The 13,641-nt window shown below is 39.4% G+C and overlaps 1 protein-coding gene across 5 annotated transcripts in view; it reads left to right on the plus strand.

Moving 5' to 3' along the window:
* The window catches only part of Dab1 (DAB adaptor protein 1), a 1,139,889-nt gene that overhangs the window by 527,030 nt on the left and 599,218 nt on the right, over positions 1 to 13,641 (plus strand). For all 5 annotated transcript variants that reach the window (XM_048815305.1, XM_048815307.1, XM_048815306.1 and 2 more), the window contains exon 3: positions 1,365 to 1,438. The gene's annotated coding sequence lies outside the window, so the exon portion shown is untranslated. The remainder of the gene's footprint in view (positions 1 to 1,364; positions 1,439 to 13,641) is intronic.

The following is a 13,641-nucleotide window of genomic DNA, read 5'->3' on the forward strand; positions in this document are numbered from 1 at the left end:
CCCTACTCTGATCTTAGTTACTCTCCTTATATCAAAGAAGACATTTGGCATTTGTTTTTTTAGGGATTGGCTAGCTTCACTTAGCATAATCTGCTCTAATGCCATCCATTTCCCTGCAAATTCTGTGATTTTGTCATTTTTTAATGCAGAGTAATACTCCATTGTGTATCCATGATTATTTTGAATGAACAATTTTCTTAATGCAGTTTTAGTCAGTCCCATTGATTAAAAGTTCTTCCTGTATTCATTTACTCACTCGTTTCTTCCTTTATGCAGCAAGCATTGATTGAGTGACAGCTGCATGCCAGTATCAGTGTTAGGTTCATGGGAGGCCAAGGTTAATAAGGGATGACAACTTCATCAGAGGAGCTCCCAACTAGAGGGAGGAAGGGGTGGAAATGTGCATTTCCAGTGTAGTGTTGCCTTGAGAATGGAGTGTGACTGGGGAATCCTAGAACAGGGCATCCCCAGCTCCATAGGGGGTGTGGAGGGAGTGGCCCAGAAATTATGATATTGAGGTTGATGCTTCTATTTATTTCTATCTGGAAAAAAATTGCATGATCTTTGTAGAATTTTTGGAATGTATAAAAAAACAGAAGAACAGCCTATAATCATACTAAAAAGATAACCACTTTTATTTTTAAGACTGATTCTTACATGGATGAGTTTGAGCTTTATCAATAATCTTCTTGTATAAAATATATTCCTTATATCTTGCAAACTTTTCAATTATTTTTCAAGTGCATAATACTGTTCTATGCAGAAATACTAACATTCACTATGTCATCCTTTTATTGGTTCCTTCCTTCTTACAAATAACAATATGATGAATCTGTGTATAAATATTGGCCTGCATTCGTGATTGCTTCCTTAAGAAATCCAGAGGGTGAATTTCAGACTAAAGAATAGGATCACTTGTAAGACTCTTGACATTTTCTCCAGTGCCCACTTCTTTACTGATCTTGAGGCAAGAGCTCAAGCCCTTCAAAGAGTCAGAAGAATGACAAATGTGAGGAAGCACTTTAAGAATTCTTATGTTCTTCCATGTATGTGTAGATGTGTTTATACGTTTGTCTCGGAAAGACACACACACACACACACACACACACACACATCCTGACTCCCTCTAAAGAGGCATTCTGTGACTACCTCTTGCCTAACACAGTGGGCTGTACTTGTTTTGTTGTTGTTTGGTTGGTTGGTATTTTGGTAGGAGGTGTTTTCATTTTATCCATTTCTATATTCCCAGGGCCTGGTATAGGGGAGGAAGCTATGTATTTCTTGGATGAAAAAGAGTAGAAAAACAAGACCATGAAACAATTAATGTTTTCCTTTTATTAATATCATTTTTTATTTGTTTTCAGCAATCAATCAGACATGGTGGCGAATCCTGGCTCCACGTCTTCATGATTGAACAACTGTTTTGCACAACATAAAGGTAAAGATTTGAGTCTGGCTGAATCTGGCTGACGCAACGAAACTCTTTCTTTCTTTTTGGGAAAATAGCTCACCAATATCTCTGGTCTTTGTGAAGCGATGGATTTTGTGCTTTGTGTCGGTTTCTTGAAACATGTTAGAGGGTTCATGGAGACTTTGAGAATTATTGCAGAAGGTGGCTTTTCTCTGGTCCACTTTGTGTTGTTGTTGGAGAAATAATATTGATTCTCTTTCTACTTTTCTAGAAGTACCTAGTTATTGTCTTTAGGATCCTCAAGTTTTCCTGCCTCGATTTTAGCCTCTTTTAATACATCATCTCTCATTGATTTGATTTTAAAACCAACTATGTTAGCTCTCTTTTCTCAATTGCCTTCCATCTCAATATATTTACCAACAAAAGAAACCATTCTCAATTGTGAAAAATAAAGTAAAGATAGATGTTTTTGCATAAGAAACAGACTTGGAGATTTATGAGCTTAAGGGACAAGTACTATTATTCTGAGGTCCTAAACTTTTAAATGATGGCAACACTGAATTATGTACTTCGAACAGCAGCCAGGGAGGCACAATTGAAAATGACTATTCTTTTGACAAATTAGAAACATTCATTCCAATATCTATTTCTTGTTTACTGGGGATAATGCTGAATGAATCACATACTGGTGGATGGATGTCTCTTCCAACACTTTTAATTAGCAGCACTGCCTATTAGGATGAACAGAGTGTTGCTTTTCTGTCATAGATTTCCCCTAACCCCCCCCCCCTTANNNNAACCCCCCCCCCCCTTAAATGGAATAGAAATCTTATTCTCCACAAGGTAATATTCATCTCTTCCCCAGCCAGACAAGCATAGAAAATTAAACAATGGTCCGTTAAAAAGCCCAGATAATGTATTTATCATTTCCAGTTTATGTGAGTTTGCAAGGCAAATATGAGTGGGAGCGATTTGTTATGGGACCTCAGGGAACAAGGGACTGGAGAGGGAGCTGGGAGGCTGGAAGATCTGAGACCTGTAAAAATTCATTAAAAATATGAGGCACTATTGGAGACAGAGGAAATTAATTACTCTGAGGGACTCAAATGTCACTACTCATTTAAGTGACCTGGCGAGGAGGCTGAGAACCCTTTTTTTTTTTCTGAGAGTTTCTGCAGTGGATGAGAGAGGGGGCTGGGATTTCTCAGCTGTCAATTCTTGCATTTCCTTGGTGACTTATTGACACGTTCAGCTGACTCGTGACCCAGCCTCCTCTAATGAGTGGAGTTAAATGAGAAATGTGGGTTGTAGTGGGAGAGCCCTCGCCCCTGCTAGGCTGGCCAGGTTATTCAGATGAGTTTGCCAGTCATGTAGGTAACTGCTGGACCTGGGGGAAGTCTATAATTTACCACAATGGAGAGAAGAGGCTGATCATTTGAAGCTGGACTGAATTTGGTCTTTTATTATTGCTTTTCCATCCAACACTATTCTCCAAGGTAGAGTGAATTTGGGAAGACAAATTAAGGTTTTCTACCCAAGGAGGACTGGGGAGCAGTAGCTTCCAAAAACAGTCATCTTTTCTAGATTGCCTGTCTAATAAATCTCTCTAATGCATTCTGCCTATAGACAGAGGTTGGAAATATATAGATATGTGATGACTTCAGAGTTTAAAAATCAGTAAGCACCCAGAGTAATGGAGGAAAAGTTTTCCAAGATATGATCCTTACCTAGATTCAGGAATTCAGAGTTTAATTCTGAGCTGACCCTAAGCAGCTGTGTTCCCCATCCCACCACACACATACCAGCTTAGTTCTCCTAACCTCTGTTGGACCATTTATAATGACAGAATAATAATATCTATCTTCTGTGATTGCAAAGATTAATGTGGCCAGAAGAACTTTGAAAGATGGACAGACCATGCAGATGTGTGGTGTCCTCATTGTCTATTGGGATATTCTGCATTAAAGTCTTGGTTTTTAAACATTGAGGCAGCTCAGTGGTCAGAGTTCCTGCCTGGATCAAGGAAACAGGCATTGGCAGTATTTTGTTGGTTTATTCAGGTAGGAAGTGTGAATCACCAAGCCAACAACAAAGGAAAAATAAATGTTGCTCTGAGAACTTCTTTAAGGAGAGACCACTCTCTGGTTTGTACCTGAAGCATGGCCTTGGAGGAGGTTGGAACCCTGGATCTTCATCCCCAGTGCAGTTCTAAGGACTACCACTTCTCCATCCAGAAACAGCCCTAGGCCTTTGAAGTGGAGACACACCGTGCATTTGAAGATGTGCCATTAATGATGTCATGCACCACTGAAAGTGGTGGAGGGGTGTTTGAAGGTCATTTATCTATTCTTGGGAAGAGATGGTGATGAAATAAACAAGAGTAGGGAGAAAATGATAGAATAAACTACGGTCCATGGAGGAAGAGAGAGTTTTGAGAAGCCTTTGAAAGGCTTCCAGGCTTAAGGAGTCAGGGTGAAGTGCAGTGACACCAAACCTGAGCGTGTCTCCCAGGCACTTGTCCTGTCATTAATGACAGTATGGAAACATGCAGGATGCAGGCCTTCCCTCCAGGAGCTGAGCTAAATATACAGAGCTGTCATGAATGAGCCCAGAAAAGCAACGTGGCAGCATGCTGAAAGGGAAGATGCCATTTGAACTGGACCTCAAGGGTGGGCAGCCCTGTCCCAGGGGAGAAGGACTTCAAGGCAGGCAGTCTGCAGAAGGTGAGAGACACATGCTCAGCCTGTTATATTACTTCAGCCACCAGTTTCGTCTACTCAGTGATGCTCAAAGTGTTCTGTGCTCTCGTTGTCTTCTAGAAGTGAACACAGGGGAAAGCCCTCCTGTCCCCATTAGCTCCTCCTAAGCCAACTGTTTGGTGGTCTAGGATCTGACCTGTCCGAGAAGGCTCAGAATGCATTCTGAATAATTGCTAATACCAATGCCACTGTCCCCATTCCTTGGTGTCTTTGAGGATTTGTTTTTGTCACAGACCTTTCAAAATCGTTCAGCTGAGCTGATGGCTATTTATTTCTTGTATTAATTAGATGGATCCATCATTATATTCAGTTCCAGTCTCAGAAGTGAGACACGGTGCCTTTTCATTTGGATAATAAGATAATAAGATAATAATAAAACAAGCAAAATTTTCCTTGCTATTCTTCCTTTCTTTTTCCCTCTTTCTTAATTTACCCCTTGGGTGATTCCTATGTCCCTCCTTATTTGTTTTGATTTTCTTATTGTCCCTCTATTTACCCTCTGACCTTTTCTCTTTCTTCTCATAGAATTATGCATTCTCCAACTTAAAAAGAATTTCTAGATACCAGGAAGATCAACTCTAAAAGCTTAGAGAGGGTGTGGAACCATGGGGAGATTCCCTTCATCTATGATTTTTGGTGGTGATGATGGATTTACTTTTTAAAACTGGGTTCAGGGATTCAAATCTCTGCTCTAATCCATAATGGTTTCTGACATTGAGCAAATCCATCTCCTTAAGCTTCATTTTCACATCAATAAAATTGAGGTGGCAATAATACTTTTCATATCAGATTGTTGTAAGAATCAAATGAGATAAAGCATATAAAAGAGTCTCGAACACTCTTCTCAATTTATAATGTTAGCTACTCTTTTTGTTTGTCATAATGCACACTCTTATAAATCCTTCAAAGGCAAAGGGTAGATGCTTTGATCTTAGGCAACAAGGAAGGGAGAAGCTGAGAAGACATTCTCCTTCACTATATCTGGTCTCAGTAAAACAGGAACAAAAGCAGACAGAAGCTGAGTTATGGGTGCATGGACAGCCCCCCCTCCCTGCCTAGAGCATCCCAGGTGCTAAACAATCAGAGGCCTGCAGGTTTCTGAGTTTCTGCCAGGTCTCCAGAGAGCATCTAAGTCAATCCTCTCCCAGCTATGGGATTCTTTCCTAGAGAGTGAGGGAGCTTTTTAATATGCCAATTTGCTAGATTGACATTACCCAGAATTCATTTTCTTGTATGCTTCTAGTTAGATGGACCACAGGGAGATTCTTGAGAGATTTGAAGGATAGAAGGCAATTGACAGCCCCTCTGCAGCGCACCTACTGTTGCAGATCTGCAGACTCACCTAGTTGGCCTGATGCAATCTCTGGATCTGAAACTGCTTTCCCTTTGCTTGGATTCTTCTCAGCTTCCCTATCTCCTTATGTAAATAAATGTGCATGCTAATCAACTTTCCATCAGTATAACAAAATACCTGAGATAATCACTTTATGAAGAGAGAAGGTTTACTTTGGCTCAGTTTTGGAGGTTGCAGTCCATAATCAGTTAGTTAGTCCTGCTGACTGGGCCAATGGCAAGGCAGTGCACCATGGAAGAGAGCATAGTGGGGCAAAATCACTCTCCTCATGGCCAGGCAGCAAAAGAGGGGAGGAAAGGACCAGCATCCCATAATACCCTTCTAGGTCATGTTCCCAGTGACTCTAAGACCTCCAACTAGGCTTCACATCTTATAGGTTCCACCTCCCAATGTCACCACCCTGGGGACCAAGCTTTTAACCTATGGGCCCTTGGGGAATACTCAAGATCCAAGATGTGTATATGTTTATGATAATATCTGAATGTATGTATATGTATACACACAGGACATTTGTACACACATACATAATTATGCTTACTTCCTTTACAAGAGATCCTGGCTTATATAGATAACCAGCATCAGCAATCTGGAAAGCAGTGAGAATCAAGATTCCAGTTGGTTCTCATGGATTTCAGCTCATGCTTAAGCATTCTGGGCTGCTTCTGATCTCTCCATTCATATTCATCTTCCCTTCCTAATGGCCTGCTCAGAAGACTTCAAACTCTAGTACCTGATGTGAGTCAAGAGACCTGGACTGCCTAACCAGCATGCACAACTGCAAAAAGTCAAATCCCTCTAGTAAATAAATAATACACACGATCATTAAATATATATGTAATTATTTATTCATTGATTTGAGGAGCAGAATCAATCACTGGAAGATCACGTGCATGCGTGCGTGTGTGTGTGTGTGTGTGTGTGTGTGTGTGTGTATATATATATATATATATATATGTACACATACCTAATTATATGTGTATGCATATATGTGTTGGTATACACAAACATGTATACATACATTCATGATCTACTAGTGATATTTTTCTGCTATCCTGGTTGATCCCTGACTGATATAGATAATCATAAGCTTCTATAATGGGGATTCTCTACTTCATAAGGCAACCTATTCATTTTCTGTGATACACCAAAAAAGAAATGAAAGTTGTAACTATTCTTTTTTTCTTGAGATACTGGGGATTGAACCCAGGTCTTCATGCATGCATGGCAAGTTCTCTACCACTACGCCACATCCCCAGCCCTTAAGCTTGTAATCTAAAACTGTTTTTCAGCCCAGAGTACTTCCCACATCTTCCTTAAGACTTCAGCCTCTCTCTACCCTAAAGCTTCTCCTGACTTCTCACTACATGGACCTCACCCATTCACATTCCCTCTCTCCAATTCTCACTGTTTTGAACTTTAAAATTGGATTCTTAATAAATTTAACCCCATAAATGTGACTGTGCCAGAAAGACTATTCTGGTCCATCTGTTTCCCCATCCCTGTCTCTTCTGCCATTCCTGTGTCTTCTGAAGACGGTATCTTAAACTCTGGATGTTTACAGTGTCATGGTGCTATAGTGAGAAAGGAGAGAGTCACAGAATAAGACACAGAAGACCAGTGTGTGTATACTACCAACCCAGAGTGCTGACTGCATCTGCTTATTTATCCTCTGAGGGCCTCAGTGTCCTCAGCTGTAAAATGGACACACCCATAGCCAACCTGCCTGTGAGTCCAGTGAAGGCTGAGCTCCTCTGGGTGTTGGAGACCCTTCTGACTTGATTCCGTCTCCTCAGTCTCAGATTAGCTCACATCTGAGTTAGGGAAATAAATGCTGGTTATGAGGTGGTGATCAAATGTTGAGCTTTAGAATTTATAATGAAGTGGACAATCGAGAATGTTGGCTTTTAAAAAGTTTATTGTGCTTCAAATGAGACACAAATTATATATATATATTCGTGTGTGTGTGTATATACACATATGGGATACAGTGTGATATTTTGATACATATACACATTGTATAATGATCAGATCATGATATTTAGTATATTCTTCATCTTAATGTGTATCATTTCTTTGAGTGAAAACATTCAAAATCCTCTTACTTTCTAATAATTTTGAAACATACATGGTAATATTGTTGGTTATAGTCACCCTATTGTGTTTTAGAATAACAGAACTCATTCCTCCTAACAATAACTTTGTTCTTGTTTCCCAGTCTCTTCCTATCATCTTCTCCCCTCTATCTTCTCTCATCTCTATAACCACTATTCGGCTCTATATTATGAGATCAACAGCTTTTTTAGGTACCACTAACGAGATCATATACAGTGTTGGTGTTTCTGTATCTGGCTTATTTCACTTAATGTAGTGTCCTCTGTTTTTGCAAATGACAGGATTTCATTCTTCTTTATAGCTGAATATTCCATTGAGTATATAGACTATATTTTCTTTATCTTGTCATCATCTGGTGGACAATTACCTTGACTGCATATCTTGGCTATTTTGAATAGTGCCACAATAAACACAGAAGTGCAGCTATCTCTTCCAATATACTGACTTCATTTGATTCATATAAATACCCAGTAGTGGGGTTGCTGAGTCATCTGATATTTTTAATTTTTTCAGGAACCACTGAACTGTTTTCCATAGAACTGTACCAACTTACATTTGCACTGACATTGTATAAGGGTTCCCATTTCCCCACCTGTAGTGCTAGTGTTATTTTTTTTTTTATCTTTCTGATAACAGTAATTGAGGTGAAGTGATAACACATTATAGTTTTCTTAAAATATTTTTAGTTGTAGATGGACATAATACCTTTATATTATTTATTTATTTATTTTTATGTAGTGCTAAGGATGAACCAGTACCTCACACATGCTAGAGAAGTGCACTACCACTGAGCCACAACTCTAGCCCCCACTATAGTTTCTGTTTGCATTTCTCTCATCTTGTAATGCTGAGGATTTTTTCATATATTATTGCCCATTGTATGTCTCCTTTTGAAAAATGCCTTGATTCAAGTAGTTTGCCCATTTTTAAGTGGGATTATTTGATCTTTTGCTATTGAGTTGCTTGACTTCCTCACATGGTCTGGATACGAATCCCTTGTAAGGTGCTTAGTTTGCCAGGATCTTCTCCTATCCTGTATGTTGTCTCTTTGTTGGTTATTTACTCTGTTGTATGGAAGCTTTTTAGTTTGATGTAATCCAGTTAGTTTACTTTTGCTTTTATACCTGTACTTTTGGGTCTTATACCCCCCTCAAAAATTGCCTAGACCAATGCCATGAAGTATTCCCCCTGTATTTTCTTCTAGTACTTTCAAAATTTGGGATCTCACATTTAAATTTAATTTATTTTGGGTGGATATTTACATGCAGTGGAGATAGATGTTCAGTTTCATTTTCATGAATGTGGATATCCAGTTTTCCAAGCACCATTTATTGAAGAAACCATCACTTCCTCAATGTCTGTTCTCCGTGCCTTTACAGAAAATCAGTTGACTTTTAGTGTGTGGATTTATTTCTCTGTCTTCTATTCTGTTGCATTGGTCTAGGTGTCTATTATTTTCTGCCCCATTTCCATGCTGGTTTTTCCTCTTTAGCTTTGTACTATATGTTGAAGTCAGCTAGTAAGAAGGATACTCTTATTTTTTATTATTCAGGATCTACCATAGTACTGCTTTCCTAAACTAAAAAAAAAATTGAAGAAATTAAATGTATAGTATTTTCTTTTAAAATAGATCACATACTAAAATTACTTACAAGTAAAAAATATTACAAAGCTGATCAAAAAGGGCAAATATTTAACTATGAAAGAATGATTAAACATTTCTTACTCAACCCAGTTTAAAACAAAACAGCAAAAACAGAGTAGACATAATAAAACAACCTATTATAAAGCCAACTACAAATAAAAAATCTAAAAGCTATCATTAAGAGACTTCAAAATGATACAACTGATGAAATTAAGTATATACAAATGCAACCATTCTAATGAATAATAGAGAAGTTGAAGTTGTATATGTCTGAGCATTTACAGACTTTTTCTGCCATTATTCCCTAAACAATATAGTAATAACAATTATTTACCCAGCACTTACATTGTTTTAGATAGTATAAGTAATCTACAGATGACTTAAAGCATATCTGAGGATTGTTCAGGTCACATGCAAATGATTCATCATTTTTTATAAGGAACTTGAGCGTACACAGATTTCAGTATCTTTAGAGGTTCTGGAACCAATGCCCCATGGAGCCAAAGGGATAACTTTATATTTTTCTGTTTGCATTTTTCTTTACTCTTTATATTTTCCTATGATTCTAGGACCACGATTTGGGGGATTTTTTTATGCATCTTTATTTCTAGCACTTAGAATTTAAAAAAAAATTACAGAGCACCCTAATATGCTAATGATGATAAATCTTAGCCCAAACATGTAAGGAAGCTATTGTCCACATTTATAAGTAAAGTAGAGGATTAGAAAAGTGAGTCAGTTTTTTCAAAGCCACACAGCTGGTGACTTTATGAACTAAAAGTTGAACCCAGACCTTTCTGAATGAAATCTGTGATTCATCCACTATTCCCTTAAACCTTAGAGCCTATAATTGTGTGGATGTCCTGTAAAGATTTCTGGGAAGGAAGGAAGGAAGGAAGGAAGGAAGGAAGGAAGGAAGGAAGGAAGGAAGGAAGGAAGGAAAGGGAAGGGAAGGGAAGGGAAGGGAAGGGAAGGGAAGGGAAGGGAGAGAGGACTGGGGAAGGGGAGGGAAGGATTGGGGAGGGGAGGGGAGCGGAAGGGAAGGATTGATAATTAAAGTGCAAAGGGAAATATTTGAATGCAGGTAGCCAGAGTCAAAGAGGAGCTGTCCTGAAAGCTAGGTGTTAGATGCAAATAAGTCAGACAGTGTTAATTCAGAGAGGACGCTGGGTAGACTGAACCACAGAAAGAGGCACTAGGAGAAAGTTAAATTAAGGACCTTAGAAATTCTTACATACAGAAGCCAGGAACTTAGTGGAAGTCAAATATAACAGCAGAATAGGAACATGGAATAAGACAGAAACTTGGGCAAAGCTTTAGAAAGCTCTGTTACTTGGCTCTTGTGCAATGAGCCAACCTCCACTTACCTCTCCTGTCCACTCCCAAGCCTCAGCTTGCTCATCTGTCCTTATAGCAGCCTTCGAGGAAATGATGATTATGTTTCAGGGGTGAAAAATTCAGACTCAAAATTAGGTATTTGGTAAAAGTCACTAATGCCAAGGGTGAGTTTGAGTGCAGATCACCAGGATTAAACTCTTTGAGTGCCAAACATGGTTAGTGTGTTCAGTTTGCTCCAGGATGATGTCCTCTGAAGGACATCTCTATGGGAATTTTGTCTGACAGCAGACTTTGTTTAAGCCAAGTATGACTCTCCCTATAAGCACTTTCAAGGGAAACAGAAAGACCATCCAGAGCTTACTGGTCTCTAGATTCTTCACCTCCCTGTGTTTAACACATGTCCCTAATGTGGTTCTAATGCCAGTGTCCTTATTTATCAGTGTCTCTTAGCTGGGGACACTAACGCTGGGTGTCCCATTGAAGGTAATGCTCCCAGATGGCTCACAAATTAAGTTCGATAAGATGTAGTCATTCTTCTCTTTTAGTGAGTCCTTAGAACTGAACTCATTTAACTTACCTAATATCCTATTTGAGTTGTTACATCCTAAACATGGATTGATTAGAACAGGGGAATGGGAGCTCAGGGAGAGCAGGGAGCTTTTGAAGTAAATAAAAGGCCCCACTTTGGAGCTAAAAGGTCAATTGAAGGTTCCCTTTAATACATGTTGGCTGTGTGGCCTTGATTTCTCTCTTTCACTTGCCTTCGTTCCCTTACCTGTAAACACAGGACTAAAAGGTGGTTGTGAAGAGTATGTGGTGCCATAAATGTGAAATATTTGGTAAAGTGTAAAAGGTTAGGAAATATAAGTATGATACATTTAGATCTAATAGATCTAAAATCATTTAGATTACATAATAGATCCAAAACATTAATAGGAGTTCATTACATCACTGGATGCATTCCCTTCAAATTAGCATGTCTGAGAAAAACAAATGAAATCAGAGCTCTCAGGAAGCTCAGAGCCGATGTGTTTCAACTTCCTGTGTCAGATGAGGAACTTAATTCCCAGAATGGGGTAGTAACTTGCATTCCATCACACACAAAAATGGCACTGGGCTCAGCCTAAACTTCACAGATCAGCTTCTCCATTCACCTCATCTGACTAAAGCTCCAACCTCCACCTTACTGCAGACTGTCCACGGTGGGCCACGGTGGAACCACTCAAATCAGGAGCTTCAAATTGTACATGCCAAGGAGGGGGTCATACTCCAAAATATGTTTTCCCAGTTTATTTATCAGACTTTTTTTTTTTAGCTACAATTAAGAGAATGAATGTTGTAGGTTATAGAAAGGCACTCTATCCAGGATGATCTGATCAGGATGTTGCATTTTGTTGCAGCATTGTAGGGAGTAGCTAATATGACCTGAGGATTCTGAAACAGACTCAAACATTTCCTGTCCTCTCCTGGATACTGCAATGCAAGATTCCTGAGTGCAGGGATCTTGTCTAGGAACCTTTCACAATGCATCCCCAGGGTTTGGCATAATACTCAGCTCAGAGCATTTGCTCACTAGGGATAATGATATTGCTTTAGTTCAAACTCACATGCCTGTCTGAAGAGTTTATCTCTACTCTCAGTTTCCAAAGCCTCCTTTACACTCCCCTCTGAATACCCAGCTCAATTACAAATATCGGGCCACTCCTTGGCTTAAACTTCAATGGTTACCTTTTGCCTACTGGAGTTGGAAAAGCTCCTTAAAGTAAACTTTAAAGTTCTTCACTAACTTCCCAGACCCCATCTATAGAATCCTCACTTTCCAATCTTACCTTTCATAACACACACAGAGACAGACAGACAGACAGACACACACACACACACACACACACACACACACACGCCTATATTTATTTTCTGGCCATACTGGATAGCCTGTGTCTGTTTCCTGAATATGATGGACACTTTCCACACCATTTCTTCTACCTGGAATGCTTCTTCCTGCCTCTTCCACCAGGGAAACCCTTACCTATTCCTCAAGCTCCTTCCTCAGCTGCTCTAGTGTCTTCCACAGTTGAGCACATTGACCAAACTCCTCAAGAGCATGAGCTGTGCTTTTAGCCCCGTGGATTAGCGAAGAGGAGACAATCCTCAGCATTGTGCCCCCCACCCCAGGTCATGCAGATTGCTGTGAGCAACAAGGTTCAACCCAGGCCAAGTTATGATGCTAAGGGCATTTTTGCACTAGATCCAAACTACAGGCACCGTGGAAAGAAGGGTGGGGTGCATGGCAGGTGTGGAAAAGAGTGGAGGCTTGCAAGCCACATCAGAGGACGTGCTTCTCTGCAGCTCCCAGCCAGCCATTCAACCTGATGCTGCTCACCTAGCACTGCCGACAGCCTGTGTTTTCTAAAATAAAACCAAAGTAAACACTGATTATTATCTCCTCATTTAGCTCTAATAAAGTTATCACACATGATTTATTGTTTTTATTATGGAAAAGTAAATGTCATGCTTTTGTAAGCACCTTTTTGATTACTGAAGTATACATGAATTTCAATTTTAAAGCAAACCTACACATATGACATGGAGCTTAGAAATTAGAGGAAATATCAAAAATAACCATGTATCTTCACTTGGGTATATTGTTTTCAGTATTTGTTGATGCATTTATTTATTTGCAGTACTAGGGAATGAACCTAGGGGCACTCTACCACTGAGCTACAGCCCAGCCTTTTTTTATTTTTTATTTTGAGACAGGGTCTCGCTAAGTTGCCCAGATTGACCTGGCACTTAGTCTTCCTGCCTCAGCCTCCTGAGTAGCTGGGACTACAGGCAGGCTCCACCACACCAGGCTTCAGTCATTAGATTATACATTTTTGCTGTGTTTCAGATTATACATATAAATATAAGCCTGGTTCATTTCACCCATACCATCAGTATTTTCCTGTGGTATGGAATATCTCAGTATCAAGCATTTTAAGTAACTGATATTCCATTAAATAAACGGACTGTTATTGGGTAG

Source organism: Marmota marmota, unplaced genomic scaffold (assembly GCF_001458135.2).
Source record: "Marmota marmota marmota unplaced genomic scaffold, marMar, whole genome shotgun sequence".
In the NCBI taxonomy this organism is placed as follows: Eukaryota; Metazoa; Chordata; class Mammalia; order Rodentia; family Sciuridae; genus Marmota; species Marmota marmota.